This window comes from Hylobates moloch, unplaced genomic scaffold (assembly GCF_009828535.3).
Source record: "Hylobates moloch isolate HMO894 unplaced genomic scaffold, HMol_V3 SCAFFOLD_6, whole genome shotgun sequence".
NCBI classification, from domain to species: domain Eukaryota; kingdom Metazoa; phylum Chordata; class Mammalia; order Primates; family Hylobatidae; genus Hylobates; species Hylobates moloch.
In genome coordinates this window covers 130769081-130794410 of record NW_026652281.1, presented here as the reverse complement: position 1 = coordinate 130794410, position 25330 = coordinate 130769081, and the positions used below count along the sequence as shown (strand labels likewise).

Genomic DNA, 25330 nt, shown 5'->3' with positions numbered 1-25330 from the left:
TTGGAATAGTTTGAGAAGAATTAAATTAGTTCTTCTTTAAATATTTGGTAGAATTTGGCAGTGAAGCCATCAGTCCTGGGTTTTCTATGATGGGAGACTTTTTATTACTGATTCAATCTCATTGCTTGTTATTGGTCTTTTCAGGTTTTCTATTTCTTCTTAATTCAACTTGGATAGGTTGCATATGTCTAAGAACTTATTTTTTTTCTAGGTTTTAACAATTTGTTGTGCATAGTTATCATAATAGTCTCTTATGATCCTTTATATTTCTGTGGTATCAATTTTAATGTCTCCTTTTTCATTTATAATTTTATTTATTTGAGTCATTTCTCTTTTTTTCTTAGTCTTGCTAAAGGTTCGTCAGTTTTAACTTTCTAAAAAGCAACTCTTTTTGAGCTTTTGTGTTGTTTTTAGCCTCTATTTTATTTATGTCTGTTCTGGTCTTTATGATTTATTTTCTTCTGTAAATTTGAGATTAGTTTGTTCTGTTTTTTTTTGGTCTTTGAAGTTCAATGCTAGGTTATTGATATCTTTCTACTTTTTTGACATAGGTGTTTATTTCTATAAACTTTCCTCTTGCTGTATCTCGTAGGTTTTCATATGTCATGTTTTCATTTTCATTCGTCTCATGAAATTTTAAAATTTTAAAAAAATGTCCTCATTGATTCATTGGTTGTTCAGGAGCATGTTGTTTAATTTCTGTAATTCTGTGTGGTTTCCAAAGTTCCTCTTGTTATTGATTGCTAGTTTTATTGCACTGTGATTATAAAAGATATTTAATATAATTTTGATTTTTAAAAATTTGTTAATACTTGTTTTGTATGTGATATATGCTGTAGACTGTTCTATGTTCTGTTGCAAAGAATGTATATCCTGCAACTCTTGAATGGAATGTTCTATAAATGTATGTTAGGTCCATTTGGTCTAGAGTGCATCTAGAAACAACTAGTCTGGTGTTTCTTTGATTATCGTCTGTCTGGATGATCTGTCTATTGTGGAAAGTGTTGAAGTTTCTCCTATTATTTTATTGCAGAGTATAGTTCTCTTTAAGTCTATTAATATTTGCTTTACATATTTAACTGCTCTGATGCTGGTTGAATATATATTTATAATTATATTCTTTTGCTGTATTTGACTCCTTTACCATTACATAATTGCCTTCTTTGTCTTTTTTGTTATAATTTTTTTCCTGAAAATGTATTTTTTTCTGATATAAGTGTGATTACTCCTGCTCCATTTTTTTGTTTTAATTTACATGGAATATCTTGTTCCCTCCTTTTTCTTTCAGACTATGTGTTCTCTTATAGGTGAAGTGACCCTCTTGTGAGTGGCATATAATTGGGTCTTATTTATTTTTATTAATTCAGCCACGCTATGTCTTTTAATTGGATAATTTAAGCAATTACATTTCAGGTAATTCAGTCAGGGCTTACCACTGCCATTTTGTTACATGTTTTCTAGTTTTCAAAAAATAGATTCCTTATTCTGTTCTTTCTTATTGTTTTTCTTTGTGATTAAGAGATTTTCTCTAGTAGTATGCTTTTATTTTCTGTTTAACTATTAGAAATCCTTGCTTTGTGGCTACCATGAGGCTTACAATAAACATTCAATAGCTCTATCTCTTAACATATTATTGTAGTTATTGTTATTTTTCATAGTTTTGTCTTTCAGTCTTTGTACTAATACTGTAAGTGGTTTACACATCATGATTATAATATTAGAATATTGTAAATGTCTGTATATTTGCTTTTACCAGTGAGTTTTATAACTTCAGATGTTTTATTGTTACACATAATGTCCTTTTTTTCCCGTTTGAAAAATTCTCTTTAACATTTCTAGTAAGACTGTCTGGTGGTGACGAATTTCTGGGTCTTTCATTTGTCCAGGAAAGTCTTTATGTCTCCTTCAATTCTGACAAATAGCTTTTCTGGGTACAGGCTTATTGGTTAATAAGTTTTTATCTTTTCCTTCAGTACTCCTAACGTATCACCAAGAGTACTTCCTCCTGGTCTGCAAAGTTTTTGCTGAGAAGTCTGTTGCCAGGTGTGTTGGAATTCTTACATGTTATTTGCTTCTTTTCTCTTGCTGCTTTCAGAATTCTCTTTGTCCTTGACCTTTGAAAGTTTGATTACAACATGTCTGAGATAGTCTTATTTGGGTTGAATCCTATTGGTGACTTTTGACCTTCCTCTACCTGGATAATTATATCTTTCTTTAGGTTTGGATAGGTCTCTGTTAATTCTTTGCATAAGCCATCTACCCTTTTGTGTTTTTCTTCTCCCTCTTGAACTTCGATGACTCAAATATTTGCTCTTTTGATGCTATTCCATAGATTCTATAAGCTTTCTTTGTTCTATTTCATTATTTTTTCCTATTTTCTCCTTTGGCTGTATTTTCAAGGAGCCTGTTTTCAAGCTCATTGGTTCCTTCTTCTGCTTGATTAACTTGTGCTGTTTACACTTTCTATCGCATTAAAAAAATTTCATTCATTTGTATTTTTCAGTTCCAGATTTTTTTTGTTATTGCAGTCTCTCTGTTAAATTGCTGAATTGTTTCTCTGTGTTTTCTTAAAATTCATTGAGCTGCCTTAACACAGCTATTTTGAATTACTTGTCCAACAGATCACATATTTCCATCTCTTTAGGGTCCCTCATTGGTGTCATGTTTTGTCCATTAGGTGAGGTCATACTTCCAAGATTGTTCTTAATGCTTGTGCATGTATGTTGATCTCTTTACACTGAAGAATTAGATATTTATTCTAGTCTTTGCAATCTGGCTTTGTTTGTGCTCATCCTTCAGTTGGCCTGTCCAGAAATCTATGCAATCTAACCTGTTGTCAGAGTCTGTGACTGCTGCAGCCATTTCAACACTAGAGGGTACCCTAATCTAGGGTTCTCTGTAAGTTTTGTGAAGGCTTAGAGGTTGGGATGGTACTCCAGCTTGGTTGGACCTAGAGAAGAGTCAAGGGGGGTACCGGAGCTGTATGGGAAAGATGGGTAGGAACCTGAGTTCAGACGCCTGTCTCATTGGTCCGTATGGCTTTGTGTTTTTTGACAGATCCCTGCATAAGTGGGACAATTTCCTGACTATAGTGAGAGGAGCTGTGGAACAGATGTTGGCAACCCTGCCCACAGTGTTCCAGACGTGTGTGCTTCCCAGCAGTTTCCTGTATGGTCAGGGAAGTTCTCTTACTGCAGTTTAAGTGGAACTAAAGCCAAGACTGGGCCCCCTCAGGATCTACTGTGGCACAGATGCTGGTGAGCTCGTGCCAGTAGCCCAGATGTGTGTACTTCCCAACCAATTTCCTGCATGGGTGGGGGAGTTTCCCAACTGTAGCAAGAGGGGTGAAAGCTGAGACTGGGCCCCCTCTGGATCTGCTGTGGGATGGAACCTTCTTGGCCATCACAGAGGTTCCTATGGACAGGCAATTCCTGGTCTGTGAGGTATGAGTGAGTTTCCCTCTGAGTCCTTGTGCAAGTTTTAATAAGCTGGGCCTACAGCTGTCGGGGCCTGGAGCCAAACTGCCAGATAACTTTCAGATCCACTGGCAAGACCAGTGTCGGCAGGCAGACAAAACTTCTGCAGAGGCACGAAGGTGCATGATTTCTCCTGGACCCATTGACAGATGGTTTTGGTTGCAGGCTCAAAGCCAAATAGGTCTGAAGCCAAGCCCTTTGAGGAACAAAGTTGTTTACAGGTTTGAACCTAAGAGCATCATCAAGTTTGCTACCTGGGTGCTGTTCTACACTCTTAAAACAGCCTTCTTAGGTCTTGGGCTCTACCAGTGTTTTATAACCTCCTACCTGAATCTCAAGGCTCCTGCAGAATTTTTTCCTGTGGATGGTTGCAGAATTCTTATTGTTGTTAGGGGGTTATGAGCAGATTATCTCCTATTCTGCCATCTTGTTTTATGTATTATTTTTTAGAGACAGTATCTCGCTATGTTGCCCAGGCTGGAGTGTAGTTGCTATTTACAGGCGCGATCCCATGACTGATCAGCATCAGAGTTTTGACCTGCTCCAACTCCAATCTGGGCCAGTTCACTGCTCCTTAGGCAATCTCGTGGTCCCCTCCTCCTGGGACATCACTATATTGATTCCAAACTTAGTGCAGACACCTGATTGGCATAACACACTACAGCCCAGAACTCCTGTGCTCAAGCAATCCCCCTGCCTCAGCCTTCGAAGTAGCTAGGAGTACAGGTGTGTGCCACTGTGCCTGGCTCTACCATCTTGTTGATGTCACTTGAGAGTGAACTGGACTTCTTGCCTCCATCCAGTCCTCTATGCCCCTACTGCCCACCTGTACAAGGCTACCTGTACAAGGTAGCCAGAGTGATCTTTTGAAACATATTAATTGCACCATATTGCTTTTCTGCTTAAAACCCGCCAAAGCCTTTCTGTTAACACTTGGAATAAATTCAAACTCTGATGAGCCTTGAGGCCTTGTGTGGTCTGGCCCCTGGCTCACTCTCCAGTGTCACCCAGCAACATACTTGCTGTACTCTGGTCATATTGTTCTTTGTTTGGCCCCTCATATTCGAAAGGCTCCCATCCTTACCACATGCTGCTCTTTCCCCTGATCAATGCATCAGCCCCTATTCATCCTTCAGACTTCATCCTAATCATTACATTTTTAGTATTCAGCCGTAAGACTCAGAGCCTCGTGTAGCTCTCATAGCAGCAGAACTATGCATCTGTTTGCCTCTTCTATTGTCTTTTTTCCCCTACACCATAAGCTCCATGAAAGCAAAGGAATCTTTTAGTTCTTTGGTGTAGCATTGTATCTCCAGTGCTCAGCATGGAGCAGGCCCTCATTAGTAAATGAATGCATAAATAGTCTGTCTTATATCCTGGCACCTCCACACACATTGTTTTTTGGACAGTGGGAAGAATTGTCAGGCTCAGGAGAATCCAAAACTGCTTATGGTCCAAAGTGTCTGGAGTCGTGGCATCAAACCAAGTATTCAGGATGGCTGCCTCCTTTTCTAATATCCCTAAACTGAAGAACCCAGCGAAGCTATCCCAAGTTCAGGATCATCTAGTGAAGCCCAAAGCCTTCCCACAAAAGTTCCACGCACCTAAGACTCCTTCTTCCTTGTTCTCTTTTAATTGACATTTTTCTTTTTTTTTTGTTGTTGTTGTTTTTAGCAGCCTACCTGGAACGATAGTCCCTACATCCCCACCTACTTAATGACGATACCAAAGAAAGAGTTTGCTGCTTAATAGCCAGCAACTGTCATTTTTGGAATAACTGGAGAGCTAGGGGAAGAAGTTCAAAGTCTGACTTAATCCCAGTGCTTCATTTGCATGTGATTCACAAGGTAGGAACTTGAGGGCAAGGCAATCCTCCCTACCTTCAATTTGGAACTGGCTCAAGTGAAGCTGGGCCTCTATCCAGGAAAGTTACATTTTCCCAGCTCCATACTAAAGGCAGGGAGCTGGAATTATTAGAGGCCAGGGCTGGGAATGAGAGCCTTTGCTCTTTCACTGACCATCTCCACAACTTGGTGAGTCACCTGCCTAGCTGGGCCTCTGTCTTCCTGCTCTGTATAATAGGTGAGGCTCACCCGTCTTCACTGTGAGAAACCAAAACTTTCAAAACTAGAACAACTCTTAGTCCATTTGTTTCCTTTAACTGATACAAGCTGTTGGAATTAAAATGGTACAGGGGAAAGCAATTGGAAAAGTGCTGTTGAAACACAAAGACTTACTTTTTATGATGATGATGATTCTCCCAGGGAGCCACAGGGCAAAGCAGCACTTTTCTTGGCAGGGAAGAAACAGCTGTGATCTGAAGCCCTTGGAGGTCTGTCTGCCTAGTCACCTGAATTTTATTAGCCTTGCAACTTGGCGTGGCTTTTCCCAAACCCCTCTAGGTATTCGAAGATTTTTTTTTTTTTCCTGCAGAATTGGCTATAACTTATGTGGCTTGTTGAATCTATTATCTTACTTCAACCTCATTTACAGCCCTGTAAAATGGATGGGAGAAATAGGAATATTCTGATCTTGGAGATAAGAGAACTGTAATTCAGAGACCTAAGATGACTAGCCCAGAGTCACACAGTAAGGCAATGACAGAGCTGGGACTAGAAACTGGGATTTCATGTTTCTTATCCAGCACTTTAGCTACTGCAGGACACTACCTCCCTCACCTAATTCTGATTCATTTATGGGTAGGCATAGACTTCCTTAACTCATGACTCCTCTGTGATGTTGGATCTCAGCAGCACTGACTTCTTCAAAGCCCAGTGGAACCTTTGGTCAGCAGTCTGACCACCAATATCTGATAGAATTGGAAACCTGCTTGTATTTGTATTCCATTGTTGCATAACACAGCAGCTTATAACAACATTCATGTATTATCTCACTGTTCTGTAGATTAGAGGTCTGTCTTAGGGTGGCTAGATTCTCTGCTCACGTTCTCACTAGGCTGAAGCCAAGGTGTTAGCTGGAGCTGTGGTTCTTATCTCTTCCAAGCACACTGGTTGTTGGCAGAATTCTTCTCCTTGTGGTTATAGGATTGAGGTCACTGTTTCCTTGCTGGCTGTCATCTTCTAGAGGTTGCTGCATTTCTCATCACTTGACTTCCTCCATCTTTAAGCCCACTTAGGGTGTCAAATCCTTCTCATTTTTTGAATCTCTCTAACCTCCACTAGCTGGAGATGACTTCTTGCTTATTAAGAGTTCACCTGACTGGGCCAGACTCACCTAGATAATCTCTGTGTCTTAAAGTGAACTGATTGAGATTTCAGTTGTCTCTATAAATTCTCTTCATAGCATTACGTAGATTAGTGTTTAGTTGAAGAACCAGGAGATAGAAATCTCTAGGATTGTGAGTACCATTCTATTTATTCATTTACTTTGCAAGCATTTCTTATATGGCAGACACTGCTGGTCATTGGGGAGATAAAAGTGAATATGCCATGGTCTCTCCCTTCCATGGGCTCACAGTCTGATAGAGAAGAAGATAGGAAGGCAGTGGAGCCTACTGATTAAAAAACATAGAATTTAATGTTAGATGCCATGGATTTTCTGCAAAGTGCTCAGCACAGTACTGTTAGCTGACATATATTTAACACTCTGTTAAGCCATCATCATCATCTTATGTAAATATCATAGACAATAATTATTCTACTATCTTAGTTATATGACAAGTAAGAAAGTAGCATGGAAGGAACACAGAAGGGCTTTCTAATTACTCTGCTAGCAGAGGTCAGGAAAATTTACCAGAAGAGGAGATATTGTGCTAGATTTTGAAGTAGGAGTGGGAGATCACCAAGCAGAACAGGCGCAGGGCTGGGAGAACGCCAGGAGATAGATATAAAATAGAAGAGGTGAGTAAGATTTCACCTCCTCTGTAAACTTCCCCAACTTTTGCCAGCATAGTTCTGAGCCACCCCTTCTGTATTCCTGTTAAACCACTATCATTCTTCCATTACAATATAATCACTCAGCTGTATTGATTTGAGATGTTACTATGATGATTGTTTATGGTATTTATTGATTAACAATGATGATGATGGGTGAAAAGTACTGCAGAGCCCACAGAAATGGGAAGGGGCGGGCTGACTGCCGAGATTCAAGTGATAGCATTAAGTGATCCACAGGAGCAGGGGCTGTGGGAGAGGAAAGATGCTCAGTGGACAGTTCACGCCTTCTGGGTAAATGAATTCAGACATGGTCTGGGAGTAAGGTGCTGGAAAGCAGGCTGTCTCTTTTTGCAAAGGATCTTTTTTCCTTTTGTTAACAAAATAGTATATGTATCGTTTAGGCATAACTTGATGCTAATGGAAGATAATAAGGATCTGATGGGATGATTCTCTGGGTTTCTGATAGTTAGGCATTTCTTGTCTGGTTATTGATTAGGATTCATTGCAGGCCTTTAAATGTGTGCTTCTAATTTCACAGTTTAGATTTGTTGCTCTTAAACAGAGGCCAGCAAACTTTTTCTGTCAAAGTCCAGGTAGTAAATATTTCAGGCTTGTGGGCCTTATGGTCTCTGTTGCACTACTCATCTTTGCTGTTGCAGAGTGAAAAGTAGCCATAGACAATATGTAAGCACAAGTGCATGGCCGTGTTCCAGTAACACTTGAATGTCAAAACAGGCGGCAGGCTGGATTTGGCCTGGGGGCCATAGTTTGCTGACTCCTGCTCTTAATCCCTACTTGCGAATATCAGAGACCTTTGATCTAAGCTAATATGCAACAGTAGTTGACATATTTTAAAAACCATCTATCCAGCTATTAGTTCTTCTGCACAAACACCCGGAAAACCTATTGCCATTATTTGTTTGAAAATTATTATTGTGTGATCCTTAGAGAGAAAGCAGAGGGCACTGTTATTGTTTGTCAAGAGAATGGGCTCAGGGTTCAGATGAAGCTGAAGGGCATCCTGCCTTGTTTCTTATTGCTTGTATGACTTTGGGCAAATCGCTACATCTCTTTGTGCTTACTTCTCCTTCTCTTTTTTTTTTTGGACAGAGTCTCACTCTTGTCCAGGCTGGAGTGCAGTGGCGTGATCTTGGCTCACTGCAACCTCTGCCTCCCAGGCTCAAGAGATTCTCCTGCCTCAGCCTCCCAAGTAGCTGGGATTATGGGTGTGCACCACCACACCTAGCTAATTTTTTTGTACTTTTAGTAGAGACGGGGTTTCATCATGTTGGCCAGGATGGTCTCGATCTCCTGACCTCGTGATCCGGCTGCCTCAGCCTCCCAAAGTGCTGGGATTACAGGCATAAGCCACCACGCCCAGCCTGTGCTTAGTTCTTTACAAAATGGAGTAATGGTTGTACTCATAGGTATTCTTAAGAATTAAAAAGAAAAATACTAATAAAGCAGGTAGCAAAGTGGCTGGCAGAGAGTAAGCCCTTCAGGACGGAGGTATGCACACAGTGTGAGGAGCAGCAACCTGGGTATAGGGGCAGGGGGAGCAGACACTAAGGTGGGGGGCCTTCAGGAAAGCAGACACTTGGGGCCTGTGTAGAGAGTGGAAAGTTATTAAGCAGCAATCAACTCTTGATCCCAGCAGTCTCCCCTCTAGGACATCTCTGACAAGGAGTTGGATATGGACATTCTTCTTTATTTCAAAAACACGTCCTGTCATCCCCAAGAGGAAGGGGACAGAAGGGACACCTCCTGTGTGCCTTCATTCAACTGAGCTCAAGAGGTCACTGAGTGCAACCTATTTCCCTTTGTCCTCTGCTTCAAATGGCTATTTATAAAAAGGAATGAAAACGGGCATAAAGGCACAGGCTCAGATGGCCTGTCTCTAAATTACTGGGAGAAAAAAGTCCATCTTGACTAATTACTGAGCTGAGCTGTGTTCAGAGAGAGGCTCACTTGATACTGGGCATCGAGGTTCCTAGACCAGGGTAATTAGCGCTGGCCAAATGCAACAATTCCACTGATGAGGCCACTTCATCCAAGGTGCTGCGTCTGAGTGGCAAATCATCCCATTTGTCACCAGCTGCAAATCACTCAGCTCTTCCCTGGCAGAGCTGGAGTGATTCATTTTAATTGCCCCAGCTGCCGGTCACTGTGTTCCAGCACTCCAGATGGGGGAGGGCCCTGGACTCTGGGGGTGAGTCTCAGGGTTGGAAGGCTGGAGGTTAGACAACAAGCTCTAAGGAAAGCCCAGTACTCTGTAAGCTGGTGTACTATTCTAGCACTTGCAGGGCTATATTTCAAAGAGAATCGTCCTTTGTTCCTATTTTTTTTTCCAGTTAGGTAGGCTATGGGAGTGTAGTGTGGGCAGTTTGCAAAAAAAAAATGGATGTAGATTCATTCATTTATTCATTCATTCATTCTTTGGTTCACTCCAAATCTCATGTTCAAATTTGATCCCCAGTGTTGGAGGTGGAGCCTGGTGGAAGGTGTTTGGGTCATGGGGATGGATCCCTCATGAAGGGTTTGATGCCCTCCTCCTGGTAATGAGTGATTTCTTGCTCTATTAGTTCCCACAAGATCTGACTGTTAAAAAGAGCCTGGCATCTTCCTCTCTCTTTCTCCCTCTCTCTCCATGTGATCTGCACATGCCAGCTCCCCCTTGCCTTCCTCCATGAGTGGGAGCAGCCTGAGGCCCTCGTCAGAAGCAGATGCTGGCACCATGCTTCTTGTACAGCCTACAGAAACGTGAGCTAAATAAACTTCTTTTCTTTATAAATTAACCAGCCAGAGGTAAGCCTTTATAGCAACACAAATGGAATAGGACTCTCTCTAAGCCTCAGTTTTCATACCTGAAAAAGGGAGATAATGAATCCCATCTCATGACTTGTGAAGTTAGTAAGTCACATCTCACACTTAACACAGACATGGCAGAGCTCAAGATGTTACTCATAATGATGATGATGACAATGATTTCTTCTGAAAACACTTCTCTTAGCTTCTAGGCCCCACTCTCTCCTGCGTCTTCTCCTGCCTCACAGGTTGGCTCATCTTAGTCTCCTTTGCTGGTTTCTTCTTTCTGTTTAATCTTGAGCTATTGCTGTGCCCAAAGCTCAAGTCTCAGCCCTCTTCTTATGCCTGTCTCCAGTCTTGCTCTCATGATCTCCTCCGGACACATGGCCTGTATACATAGAGGCTGAAAATGCCCCAATTTAGATCTCTATCCCCTATCCTGTTTTCTAAATGTATGTATTTAACTGCCTACTTGGTACCTTAGACCTGAAGTATCCAACACAAAATTCTCAATGAACCCTCACAAAAAATGTGCAAATAAATAGAATACTCATTCTTCTCCATTTTCCTCATCTCAGGAAATGGCACCACTGTCCACCCTGCTATTCGAGCCTAACACCAGGGAGTCATTTCTGACTTGTCTCTTTCCCTCACCCACATATTCAGCCCATCCAGTCCAATCATCCCCTCATCTTCATAGGCAGCATTCCAGATAGTAGATCCTAGCATAACATTTCCTTGCCTCTTCTCTTGTCCTTATACAATCCACGTTCACACAACAGCCAGAGAGATCTTTTTAAACTGTAAGTAGGACCATGTTGTTCCCACCCCACTTAAAATCTGTCCCACTTAGAAGATAAAATCCAAATATTCTACCAAGGCACTCCCTGAGCCAGCCCGCCTCTTGTCTCCTCTTGTACTGTCTTTTCCTCCATGCTATGTTCCAGCCACTTTGATCTTGTTTCTAGAAAACACCGAAGTCTTTCCCACCTTGAGACCTTTGCAATTTTTGTTGATCCCCTTACCTGGAACTCATTTCTCAGAAATTGTCCTAAACCTGCCTCCTACTACCCTTCAGGTTTCAATTCAAATGTCACCTCTTCATATGCACCACTCTAAGTATCATTACCTCCATTACCCATCTTGTCTCTTATTTTTTTCATTTCTTTCACAGCACTTATCAAAGTATATGTGATCTTTATATAATTACATATTTACCAAGTCAATTGGTAAATATGTAATTATATAAAGATCACATATACTTTGATAAGTGCTGTGAAAGACTTGTTTATTCATTTATTATCTATCTCCCTCCACTAATGTGTAACTTCAGCAAGGGCAGGGGTCTTATCAATGTCATTCACTGCTACACCCTCAGCACTAGCATAGTGCCTGGCACACAATAGGTGCTCAGTGAACATACACTGAATAAATGATTACACAAATGTTTACTGAGGACTGACTACACACCAAGCATGATGGGAAATACCTAAGAGAAAATCAATTTAATAGAAGAGATGTAACCCACACAGAAACAACTATGATAGCTGTGCTACAGTGAACAGCATGGATGGTCACTGATTAAGTGCTAAGGACATGCAGAGGTGGGAAAGGCTACACCCCACTGGGAAAACTTTGGAAAGGTTTCATGGAAAGAGATGTCATGTAACTGGGCTCTGCAGGGCAGGCTGGCTTTGAGCTTTCTGAAACAGAAAGAAAGGCATTTCTTGGAGCAGGAGCAGCCTGTACTATGGTGTAGAAGCGTGGACAAGAATGTGAACAAGCGACAATTTCACTTTGCCCCAAACATATTCACCATCATAGCCACTGTTCTCTGAAAACCAACTCTGAGCTGGATGCCATAGAAGACACTTGACATTTATCTAATTCCCATCTCTTTCTTCGGGCCAGGTAGGTGTATCCCCTGACAGAGTTTGGATGTTTGTCTCCTCCAAATCTCATGTCGAAAGGTGATTGTCAATGTTGGAGGTGGGGCCTGGTGGGAAGTGTTTGTCATGGGGGCAAATCCCTTATGAATGACTTGGTGCCCTCCCTATGGTAATGAGTGAGTTCTTGCACTGTCAGTTCATGTAACTGCTGGTTGTTTAAGCGAGCTTGGCACTTCCTCCTCTCTCTTGCTCCCTCTCTTACCATGTGACACACCTGCTCCTCTTTGCCTTCTGCCGTAAGTAAAAGCTTCCTGAGGCCTCACCAGAAGAGCTGTGCAGATGCTGGTGCCATGCTTGTATAGCTTGCAGAACTGTGAGCCAAATAAACCTCTTTAGGAATTGCCTAGCCTCAGTTGTTCCTTTATAGCGATGCAAAACAAACTAACACATCCCCTCTTGATAAAAGAGGAAAGAGATTCAGAGTGAATAAATAATTTATTTAAGGTCACAGAACAAGTGAGGGGGTTGAAATGTGAGCCCAGATCCATCTGATTCCATTCATGTGATTTTCACTGTGCTGAGAAGGGGTCCAGCTTAGACCAGGGTCACCACCCTCCTTTCTTGAGATTTACCTTCTCAGGTCTCAAGCACCACTTACCACAGTTCCTAGACACAAAAGAATACTTGGCAACACACTCGTGTTATAAATGGGACTTCCTCCCATTTCCTCCTGTATATTTTTGGGCTTAAGTTCTTAGAAGAAGCTATTCTCTTTTTATAGCTGCCTGCCGGACGGCCCATAATAACAAAACATATGGTTTCTCTGCATCCAGAGGCCCCCACCCCCAGAGCTCTTACTATCTGCTGATCCATCAGCTCATTTTCAGAGGTGAGATGGGCTCCAAGGGCCTGGGTCCCTGCCTCAGTGGGCCAGGTGTGGGCCTGCATTGTCATCTGTGGCCAAACATATCTTTGGCATTTGAAGTCCTTAGGGCTGGGAACATATTTAAATGTGGGATGTTGTGGGGCTTTTTAAAAATATACCCCGACCCATAAGCAAGTGGGAGATAAAATAACAATATGTGCTTCTGCTTTAATTAACGTTTGTTAACTCCAGCACAAGGCATATATTAAAAGGAGCGATTTTACTTAAAATAACCCATTGAAAATCCTCCATTTGCCAGGTATTTTTTCACCCTACTCAGTTCCCTGCACACTCAGTCCCTCCCTCCCACATATCCCCAACTGAGCTAGCAGAACAGCCCTCGGAGGCAGGAAACAGTCTCTCTTCCTCTCCTTACCCAGAAATTCCCCAACCAATTCTTCAAAGGGACACTCAGCTCTTTCTGAGGCAGTAAAGAGAATTATTAAGTGGAAGTTCAGCAGCCGCACAGACTTCCTACCCCTGCCCCCTGCCATTTGTTAACTTGTGTGATTTTGGGCAAGTCATTTCACATCTCTAAGCCTTGGTTTCACCTAGCTGTGAAATGGGGATACCTAGAAAATGGGGATAAGAACAGGAAGAACCTAAAAGTGCTGTCATGAGGACAAGCACAATGTGCTTATCTGGACCAGTGTAGATACCTGGTAGAAGCAGTTACCACTCTCGGAAGTGAAAGGTGACATGGGAAAAAATGGACCATATGAGGTGAAGTGAAGAAAATCAGATTTGTAAAACAGAATACACTATCTGGCCCCATTTAAAAACTCAACCTTGGCAGAGATAAGTGTCTGGAAGTATGTAAACCAAGATGTTTAAGATGTTCTTCTACGAGTCATCTATAACATCTATAAATGTAAGATGCCTGCATTATGGGTTTTATTTTTTTTCCTTACCTTTTTACTTTGATTTCTTGATTTCCTAAGTGAGTGAATACCTATAATTTCTTTTTCTATTTTTTTTTTTTTTTTGAGACAGAGTTTCGCTTTTATTGCCCAGGCTGGAGTGCAGTGGCATGATCTCGGCTCACTGCAACCTCTGCCTCCTGGGTTCAAGCAATTCTCCTGCCTCAGCCTCCCTAGTAGCTAAGATTACAGGCATGCACAACCACACCCAGCTAATTTTTTTGTATCTTTAGTAGAGATGGGGTTTCACCAGGCTGGCCAGGCTGGTCTCAAACTCCTGACCTCAGGTGATCCACTCATCTAGGCCTCCCAAAGTGCTGGGATTACAGGTGTGAGCCACCATGCCCAGTCTATTTTTTTTTTTTTTTTTTTGTAATTTCTAACTTGATGGGAGGCATACAGTCAGGAAGAGAGAAGGAAGGGACCAACATAAACATGACAGCGAATGAAAGCCTCTCTGAAGGAGTGATATTTAAGCTGAGAGCCGAAGGTTGAGAATAATCTGGATGTGAGAAAAATCTAGAGGAACACACTCTAGACAGTGGAAACAGGAAGAGCAAAGGTTCTGAAGCAGGAAAAGCCTTCACGTGTTCAAGATGATTGGCAGCACAGGATGAGCCTGGAGAGTGAGGGAAGGACTAAATCAAGTATTGCCCCTGAAGCTAGGGCATGGACTCTGGATTGAATGATTTAAAGTCCAGCTCCAGGTGCCACCTCCTCCGAACAGCCTGCGTGGCTGCTGCTTCCTATGCTCACCTCTCATTTCTCTGAACTCCTCTACTTTTCCTGTTGGTAGCACTCCTTGCTTTCCTCCTATTCATTGTTAGCACTACACTAAATTATTAAATTATTAAAGGATTTTATATTTCTTCATAATTCTCTAGAACCTAATAACTATACAGTCTCAATATTTGTTGAGTGAATATGAAACTCCATAAGGAGGAAATTTGTAATGCTTTCCTCTGTAGGGAAAATACTTCTTAAGCTAATTAATAGCAAAAACATGATTGCACAAGGGATCATTTATTCTGAGTGAAAAAACTGATTTCAAACACTTGAGGAGCACCCATTTTTGAGAAAATGGAATTGAAATACATCCATAATTCTTACAGAGTTATAAAATCATGTTTCCTCAGAATCTTTACTCAGCAAAGCATTTGTTATAGAGCAAATTATTGCATAAAGTTAAAATAACAAACTTTTAAGTATTATAGAAGACTGATGTTCTCACAGATCTAGAGAGGTTTCCACTCTTGGTGAACTGTTGCCATAAATTTGCCTGAATTATTATCAATAAGAAATGCCAACTCTGTATCTCTCCCCCTTTTTCTCAGGGGTCTTCACTCAGAATGCCCTCCCTCTAACAAGGAGCTAATTGGAGACACAGCCGGCTCTGGGCCTGCTCTGAGCTGGAAGAGGCACTAAGGAACCTTCAACTTCATCCTTACCCTCAGGAAATGGGAAGGGCTCTTCCCCAGTTTTCAAAGAGGAGAAGCAGCCCTTCCTAGCTGGGACATGATATTATTTTCATCACTAGGACCTAGGCCCTGTGTCCAGCTCTGCCATTGGACCTTAACCTCTGTGCTCCTCATATGTCCAGCAAGCATGGGATTATCCATCCCATTATGCATGGAATGTGCAGTAGGCAGAATTCTAAGATGGCCCCATGACCTCTGCCCCCTGGTGTTACTGCTATGATTATGTTATGTTCCATTGCAAAAGGGATTTTGCTTTTGCCAATGTAATTACGTTTATTAATCAGTTGGACTTAAGACAGGAACATTATCTGGGTGTACCTAATCTACGACACGAGTCTTTTAAAAAGAAGAATTTCCTCCACCTGGAGGCAGAAGAGGAAGACAGAGAGATTTGAAGTGAGAGGGATTTAATTTGAGGGAGGGTCCTATCACTGAGATGGAGGGGCCATAGGCAAGTATCTGAGATGGCCTCAAGAAACTGAGAGTGGTCCCCAGTGGCAGCCAGCAAGAAAATGGGGATTTCAGTCTTATAACTACAAGAAACTGTTATTTTGCTAATAAAAGAAAGGAGTTTGGAAAGGAGTTTGGAAGAGAACCCCAAGCTCCAGAGGAGAACTTAGCAGGCTGACATCTCGATTCCAGTCTCATGAGAACCTGAGCAGAGAAGCAAGTCATAGCCTCCTGGACTTCTGACCTATAGAACCAAGAGATAATATATGGGTGTTGTCAAAGCTACTAAGTTTGTGGTTATTTGTTACACAGCAATAGAAAACTAATGTATGGTGACTGACAATCATTATACAATACTCCCTTAAGCCATTTCTTGTGTCTGCCATTTGAGGATGTCTGCAATAAATTCCTAATCTATCATTTTAGCCTCGCTCTCCACTTTCCTCCTCTCTATTTTCTGGATGAAGAGGCAGTTAAGAATAAAGGCTCACTTTCAGCCTGCTTGGGATCAAGCATCTCAAAAAAAAAAAAAAATGGGATCAAAAGCCATTCTGCCAAGAACTGGGTGGTGTCCTTGGACAAGTTACCTAAGCACACTAAGCTTCAGTTTCCTCACCCACAAAGTAAGGTATGATAGGCAGAAAATTTGCCCCCCAAAAACATCTATGCTCTAATCCCTAGAACCTGAGAATATGTGAGATTACATGGCAAAGAGACCATTTAGACAGAATTAAGGTTAGGGATCTTAAAATAGGAAGATTTTCCAGCTGGACTCAATGCAGTCATGTTGGACCTTAAGAGTGAAAGAGTAAGGCAGAAGAGTTGCTCAAGGAGTAAGACAGAAGAAGACATAGGAAAGATATAAAGCAAGAGAGAGGGTTGATCTTCCATTGCTGGCTTGGAGAAGAGCAGAAAGGGGCCACAAGTCGAAGACTAAGGGTATCCTCTAGAAGCAGGAAAGAGTCCTTAGCTGAGAACCATGAAAGAAACCAAGATCTTAGTCCCACAAACAGAGGAAGTGGATTTTGCCAACAACCTGAATGAGCAAAACAACATATTCTCCCCAGAGGTCCCAGAAAAAAACACCACCCAGCTCACACCTTTATTTTAGCCCTGCAAAGCCCACAATGGACTTTTGAGCTACAGAACTGTAAGGTGATATGTTTGTTTTGCTTTAAGCTTCTGTAAGATTTAAGTTCTGTTATGGCAGTGATGGAAAATGAATAAGTACAGGAAAATCACACAGGACAGAGACTGACAGAGTGAGTGGTAACCTATGCTACTTCTCATGACTATTGTTAGTCATCACCCGCCCTGTCCATTCTGAATACTTTCCTTCCCGCACACTCCTACCTTCTTCTTATCTTGCTTCCCCATATGTGTCTTTAGACATTCTTCCTCACTTCAAAATCCATCTCCAATGACAACTTCTTCAAGAAGTTTTTCTCGACCCCCTCAGCCAGGTGCAATCGCTTCCAAAGCAACATATTTTTTTTTGTATCTTTGCTAGCTATTATATTTACTTAAACTCTAGGTTGTATAAAGGGGTTTCTCAGTTAAATTCTGTGTGCTGTGATATGCTATGCAGTGATAACAAACAGCTCGCAAATCCCCAAATCTTGGCTTAACACACTAGACATATTTCCTTTTTTTTTTTTTTAAAAAAAAAAGCTTTACTTTCATATGTTAAGAATGCTTAACATGAGATTTATCCTCTTACAAGGATAAATCATAAGAGGATAAATGCACAGTATTGTTGACTATAGGTACAACAGTATGCATCAGCTCTCTAGAGCTTACTCATCTTGCTTAACTGAAATTTTATGCCTGCTGATTAGTAACTCCTCATTTCCCCCTGCCTCAGTCCCTGGCAACCACCATTCCACTCTTTAATTCTATGCATTTGACTATTGTATATATCTCATATAAGTGGAATCATGCAGTATTTGTCCTTCTGTGACTGGCTTATTTCACTTAGCATAATGTCCTCAAGGTTCATCCATATTGTTGTACATTAGAGAATTTCCTTTTTTAAGCCTGAATAATATTCCACTGTATATGTACACCACATTTTCTTTATCTATTCATCTGTCAATGTACATTTAGGTTATTTCCATATTTTGGTGACTGTGAATAGGGCTGTAATAAATATGAGAGTGCTAATATATATTCAAGATGCTGATTTCAATTATGTTGTAAAAGTACCCCCAGAAGTGGGATTGCTGGATAATATGGTAGTTTTATTTTTAATTTTCTGAGGAACCTCCATATTGTTTTCCATAGTGGCTGCACCATTTTTTATTCCCGCTCACGGTGTATGAGAATTCCAATTTCTGGCCGGGTGTGGTGGCTCACACCTGTAATCCCAGCACTTTGGGAGGCCAAGGTGGGCGGATCACAGGGTCAGGAGATTGAGTCCATCCTGGCTAACATGGTGAAACCCTGTCTCTACTAAAAATACAAAAAATTAGCTGGGCGTGGTGGTAGGTGCCTGTAGTCCCAGCTACTTGGGGGCTGAGGCAGGAGAATGGTGTGAACCCGAGAGGCGGAGCTTGCAGTGAGCAGAGATTGTGCCACTGCACTCCAGCCTGGGCGACAGAGCGAGACTCCATCTCAAAAAAAAAAAAAAAAAAAAAAGAATTCCAATTTCTTCACATCCTTGCCAGGACTTGTTGTCTTTTCAGGTGTATTTCTTGCTCAGGTTACGTGTCCATGGCAGGCTGGTTGGAGGTTCTTGTCCTACCACACTTTCGCTGGGGCTAAGAATGACAGAGAAACTGGAACATCCCCAGTGACATACTGGCTCTTAAAGCTTCTTCTCAGTAGTGACACACATCACTTCTGTTCATAGTTCACTGGCCAGATGAAATACAATGTCTGCAACTAGCATCAGTATGGAAATGGACCAGCAATCTTGCCTTGTGCATAAAAGGAAGAGAACTGGATATATCTGGTGGACAACTTTCATGACAACCACAAGTTCTTCTCCTACAGCAACTCCCTAGGAAGAAGTATTTTCCCCCAGTTGCCATTTTACAGATGAAGAGCTTGAGTCAGAAAAGATAGTGGTTGGCCACATTCCTCTAAGTGACAGGATTGGAACTTGGACCCAACTGTCCCTCTATCCTTCCTTTGTCCCTGCTGTGACTCTTTGTGCTTGACACTGTGCTGAGAGTGCAGCAGAGAACAGGCTCAGCTCAGTCCTGCCCTCACGCATGCAGTCTGCTGCTGTGCCCAGTTCTCCATCTAGTCCTCCACACCTGTCTCCCTTATCTCACTCTGCCTACCTGGTTTATATGTGCTACCTGTTGTTACAGCTGTCCTCCTCTCCCTCTGCAGTAGATTGTAAGCAGCTGGAGGGCAGGGGTGAGATCTTCAACTTTGAAACCTTTGCAATCCCTAATACATTAGTCAGTCAACAGATGTTCCTTGGGCGGGACACAAAATTGAAAACAAAATTCACTTTAGATGCCAAACATTTGTTCTTTGCTTATATCCACCCATGTGTTCCCAAAACTACTGTATTAATAGGGATTTGCCTGTGCTTTGCCAGTTTATTATAGAGAACATTAGCAATCAGCATATATTTTAAAAAGAGATTAATAAGATCATCAACAATACGTCTCATAAATCATAATGCAAATGGCTAGAGTACTTTCTTAGTTTCTTTTTGTTTTCCAAGAGATTGCACTTTTTTCAGTGACTTATACTGCATTGACAGTTCTAATTAGCAGTCATGAAAACTCAAGCTTTTAAAGCTATGGCAGATTAGAAAAGAAGTTTCCAGAGATATCATAAATCTTCTTCCCATGAGAGATGTCATGTGTCTTACTGATTGGGTTTAAGTGAGAAAGGAAAGCCTGTGGGAAGGAGGATGAAGTTGAGAAAAGATTAAAGGGGGAGGACATGTCTCAGGTACTAGCCTGGCCTTCAGGGGCCGAGTGGATCACTTGTAATTTACTGCGAGTATGCTCTTGACCCAGTGGGAATGTTATGAAAAAGCCTGTATTATTTTGTATCTCACAGCTCTGAATCCTGTCTATAACCTAAAAGCTGAACCCTGGCGCAGATGGGAGCCTAGCCTGTCCTCAGTCAACATTGAGTCAGCTTTGATGCTGTCATTGACATTTATTCAACAGATATTTATCAGGAGGCTTCTGTGTGCCAGGCCTTGTGCTGGTGACACTTTCCAGGCTTACCAGATGAGGGACTTTCTAAGCTGAGACCTGAAGAATGAGTTCACCACAGAAAGTTTGGATGCTGGCGAAGGTTGTTACAGGCAGAGAAAATAACAAGAACCAAAGATTGTAGGAGTGAGAGTGAAAGAGATAAATGGTTCCCCCAGTGGAAGAATGGCAGAGGTGATACAATGAGATCCTTGGTGGGAAGGTGCAGGGCAGTGAGGAGTGAAGCCAGGCAGGGCCCTGGGTGCTAGAAGGAGTTTGCAGCAGCAGGGTGGTGAGGGATGGAGAGTAGAGCCAATTTGCATTTTTTTTTTTTTTTTTTTTTTTTTTGAGAAATTGCTACCTTGCTGAATGGAGAATGAATTGGGGTGAGGTGGAAACAAGAATGAAGGTATGGGCCGGGCGCGGTGGCTCACGCCTGTAATTCCGGCACTTTGGGAGGCCGAGGTGTTCGGATCACCTGAGGTCGGGAGTTCAAGACCAGACTGACCAACATGCAGAAACCCCATCTCTGCTAAAAATATAAAAATTAGGCCAGCATGGTGGCGCATGCTTGTAATCTCAGCTACTTGGTAGGCTGAGGCAGGAAAATTGCTTGAACCCGGGAGGCGGAAGTTGTGGTAAGCCGAGATCGCACCATTGCACTCCAGCCTGGGCAAAAAGAGCGAAACTCCGTCTCAAAAAAAAAAAAAAAAAGAGGTATGAAGATGAACATGCAGCAATGCAATATTATAGGAGCCCAGATCAGAGATGATTACCTGGATTACATCGTGGCAGCAAGGGTGGAGGAAAAAATGAACAAACCCAAATGGAATCAGGAGGTAGAATTTCTATTTGAAGACTGATTGGATGCAGGGGGTGAGGAATAGGGCTCACTAATTTTTACAAGATGTTTATATTTATTCCTTGTCTCACACTATGAGGGAAGTCATATTTAGCGCTATTTTATGAATGGGGAAACTGAAGCTTGGCAAGGTTAGGTTAACACACAGTTAGTCCATGTCCAGAGTTCACCTTTTAACCCCGAGGCTACCCTTTCCCTACTCTTGTCTTCCAGGTTTCTGGTTGGGGTGTCTCAGAAGAGAGTGGTGACATTTTCTGAGGAGGGAAGCACTAGAAGAGAAAACATTTTAGTAGGAGTTTTCCCAGAATTGCTGATGGAGAACTGGCTACCAGAGTTCCCTGGTCAATGATATCCACAACCTTGCGCTTCCCAACCTTTAGGAATGTCCTGCAGAAAGTTTCCTGTCTCTGCATCCTATCTGGATGGGTTCTTGGTCTATGTCTCTGTTTCTTAGTTGCCGTTCCTGGGGAGCTGGGTCTGGTCTGCTCCTGTCCCTCAGCCCCTGTTTAGCACCCTGGTGGGGATGGGGGCCCCTATATACACCCTTCCTTTAGCCTCTTAGCAGTTAACTTTTAAATTAGCAACAGAAATCTTCCTGGGAATAAGAAATGGGGTAGGCCCCGGGAGAGTGAAGAATGCCTGAGATAAAGGAGGCGAGGTACCTGGTATATTAGAGCAGTTGACTGGGGAGCAGCTGCATTAACCGTGGACAAGGTACCTACTTCATTTCAAGTCTGTTTCCCCATCTGTATGTTAAACATGAGAAGGAATAATGCTTGCTTGCCTCATAGTTGTTGTAAGGATCAAATACAATAATAGATGACTGTATTCTGAAAATACAGACACTTTTTGCAAATGAAAGCACTTAAAATTCTGATATAACAAGTTAGAATTGGACACAAGTACTGGAAGGTCGTCCTGATTATTTTACAGGTGAGGAAAACCAGGCTGAGGCTGAGGGATTAAATGACTTTTTCCGAAGTCACCCTCAAAATTAATGTTCTAGCCAGGTTTAGATGGCAAATCTCGACTGGCAAATCAAGCTGAGGGTTGTTTCCATCATATTGCTTTGGAAGGATCACACAGTAATTGGCCATCACATTGACTGGGATTTGACCCCAGTTGTGCCATTTACTAATTATGTGGTCTTGGCCAATTTATGTAATCTTTCTGAGCTCCATTGTTTTACATATGGAAAAATGGAGTATCCTTAATTGTTAACTCAAAAGGTTGTTATGAAGATGAGATGAGATTAATGCTTGCAGGTACTGGATAAACAAGGTAGTGATTATTACTAGGATAAGATAATATATCACGCATTTACTTCATATCACCACATTCCCCGTCCACCCGAATTGAAGATTGACCTGAACTTCGAGGCTTACAACCTAACCCAATACATCCCTGATCTTATTTTGTTCTTCTACATATTTTACTGATAGAACCAGGGTTTAGGCCAAAGAGAGCACCATTCTTTAATGATCGCAATATTTGCTCAAGTTCACCCTGAAAGTCCATTGCAGGATCTATCTTACTTTGAAGCATGGTCAAGAGGTTGTGTGTGTACCGTGTTCCAACCAAATTGAGTATTTTATGCAAATAACTGAGGAGGGGTGGAAGGAGAGATGGAGTTTGATTGATGTAGGATTAGAGCATCCACTATATTTTTTCAGGGCAGTCCTCATTCAGAGGTGTAAAAGGCTTGGAAAATTAAGAGAACCCAAAGATACGATCTGATTTCACTCTAGGGAATTGTACTTTGAGCCATCAAAGATAACTTTCAGGATCAGATCATCTCTCAAAGTTAAAGCATTAGAGAAGAATAAAAGCATTTTTGAATCCAGAGAGATGTCATTAAAATGAGTTCTGGGTTCAGCTACCCCCAAACACCCAGCGATCATACATAAGGCTAGAGGCTGAGCCTGTCTCCTTGATAAACAGGAACTATGAATCACTATCACAGTGGGTTTCATCACATCTTGCCTATAAGCAAAAGGCTGTTGCCTCTGCCCAGGTTCCCTTCCCAACTTCATTCTATGTGAATTTTAATTAAAGGTTTCAGTTGGCTAATGCTTCTTCTGTTCTCTTATGGAAATGATAACAGAGGGCATAAATACCAGCATATACATATGCATTTTGATAAAAAGGCATGGGAATTTGAGGTCAGACTCCTTATAGAAAGAATTATATAACTCCTTTAATGGTAATAGGTATTTATGGCATCATTTTTGATACACTCCTTTAACTTGGTTTCTAAAACTCCAGACTTTCCTGTGTTTTTGTTACCTCACTGGCTGCTCCTTCTCGGTCCCTTCTGATGGCTCTTTATGACCTCTAAGTGTTCAAGGGCTCAGGGCTTGGCTCCCTCGTCTGCACTAGAGTCCCATGTAATCTTATTCAGTCCCATGGATTTAAATACTGTATGCTGATGATTCCTAAAATACTGAAGTCCAGTCTGGATCTTCTCCCTCATCTCCAGACTCGTGAGTCTGTTCCATATTGCCTTTTGTGTGTCTAATGGACATCTCAAACCTAACATGTTCAAAATTGAATTTTTGATTTCTCTCCCTTCCATACACCTGTCACTCCACACATGTTCCCTGTCTCAGTAAAACACATCACCATTCTTCGCGTTACTGAGATCTAAAACATTAACTGCTCTCTATCCCTCATGCCCCATTTCCCAATTGACCAGAAATCCTATTGGTTTTATTTTTAAAATACGGATTCTGGATTAGATTATTTCTCACCATCTCCACAGCAGTCACCCCATCCAAGTTCATAATTATTTGTCTGGACTACTATAATATTAAGGGAGGAGACCACCCCTCATATTGTCTTATGCCCAATTTCTGCCTCCAAAGAAAGAAGTAAAAACTAAAAGGCAGAAATGAAATCCACAAGCAGACAGCCCAACGCCACACCCTGGGCCTGGTAGTTCAAGATCGACCCCTGACCTAATTGGTTATTTGCATAAAAAAGCACTGTGAAGATCCCTGTCCTATTCAATTCCATTCTAATTACTGGTGTATGCAACCTGCAGTCATGTATCCACTGCTTGCTCAATCAATCACGACCCTCTCACATGGACCCCCTTAGAGTTGTGAGCCCTTAAAAGGGACAGGAATTGCTCACTCAGGGAGCTTGGCTCTTGAGACAGGAGTCTTGCTGATGCTCCCAGATGAATAAACCCCTTCCTTCTTTAACTCAGTATCTGAGGGGTTTTATCTGCAGCTCTTCCTGCTACAATATCCTCCCAACTGGTCACCCTTCTTTAAATCTGTAATGGTCTATTTTACACACATCAGCTTACAGGATTTCTCAACCTCAGAACTATTGAAATTTGAGGCCAGATAATTCTTTGTGGTGGGGACCTATCCTGTATGTTGTAGGGTGTTTAGCAATATCACTAGCCTCTACCCATTAGACACCAGTAGCTCCCATTCCCAAATTGTGGCATCCAAAAAATGTCTGCTGGGGAGAAGAATCATGCCCAATTGAGAACCACTAAGTTAGAGAGAGATCCTTTACAAATGTAAATCAGATCAAATTGCTCTCTTGCTGGAAACTTTTAAATGGTTTCCTATCATCTTTAAGATAAGATCCAAGTTCCTGACAATGGCTCACAAGCATGTTCCTTCTGTCTGAAATACCTTTCCCCTGCCTTTTCACTTGGCTAATACCCATTCATCCTTCTAGTCCTAGCTTAAATGCAAATTCCTCCAGAAAGCCTTCCCTGGCTTATCCCCTGATTTGGGTTAAGGTCTCCGCTCCATGTTCCCATAACTTCTGGCTCTTCTCTTGATATAGTGCAAATCACACTACATTGTAATTGTCTGATAGTAACTGAAATCCTTGAGAATAAGGAATGTGTCTTATTTATCACCATATCCCTCCCTTGTGCATAGCATGGCTTGGAAGAGAGAATTTACATACCTATATGGTGAACTGATATAAGTTATGGACAAAGCCTCTCCTGCACTGCAGACAGGCATGTGATACTCCCACCTCTATTTGAGACTCTTGTAGTAGATAGAACTATAAAGCTAGATACTAACATGGCTAAGCAATTTTCCTTTTTTATTCAGTAGTTCCAAAATTACTCTGGTGAAATATCAAGGGCAATCTCTGCTCTTAGTCAGGGGGGTCCTTAAGAGAAACCCCTAATTCAACAAATACTTATTGAGCACCTGCTATGAGCTGGTCACTGAACTGGGTGCCAGAACTGTGGTGGATGGGAATTTACATATGCAGGAATTGGGGAGCTTACATGCAAGCAAGGGTTGGTCAATAACAACATAAGTAACTTAACTGCTATTGTGAACATCAGGGAAAATGGGGCAGAGGAGGGAAATGCATAGGCATCATATCCTAGAGAATGTTTCGTGTGTGCTTGAGAAGAATGTGCATTCTGCCACTTTTGGATGGAATGTTCTGCATATAGTCTGTTAGGTCCTTTTGGT

The 25330-nt window shown here is 41.7% G+C and overlaps 1 protein-coding gene across 3 annotated transcripts in view; it reads right to left on the bottom strand.

Moving 5' to 3' along the window:
• Positions 1–25330, bottom strand: part of GRIA1 (glutamate ionotropic receptor AMPA type subunit 1) — a 323093-nt gene that overhangs the window by 59620 nt on the left and 238143 nt on the right. The window lies entirely within an intron of this gene.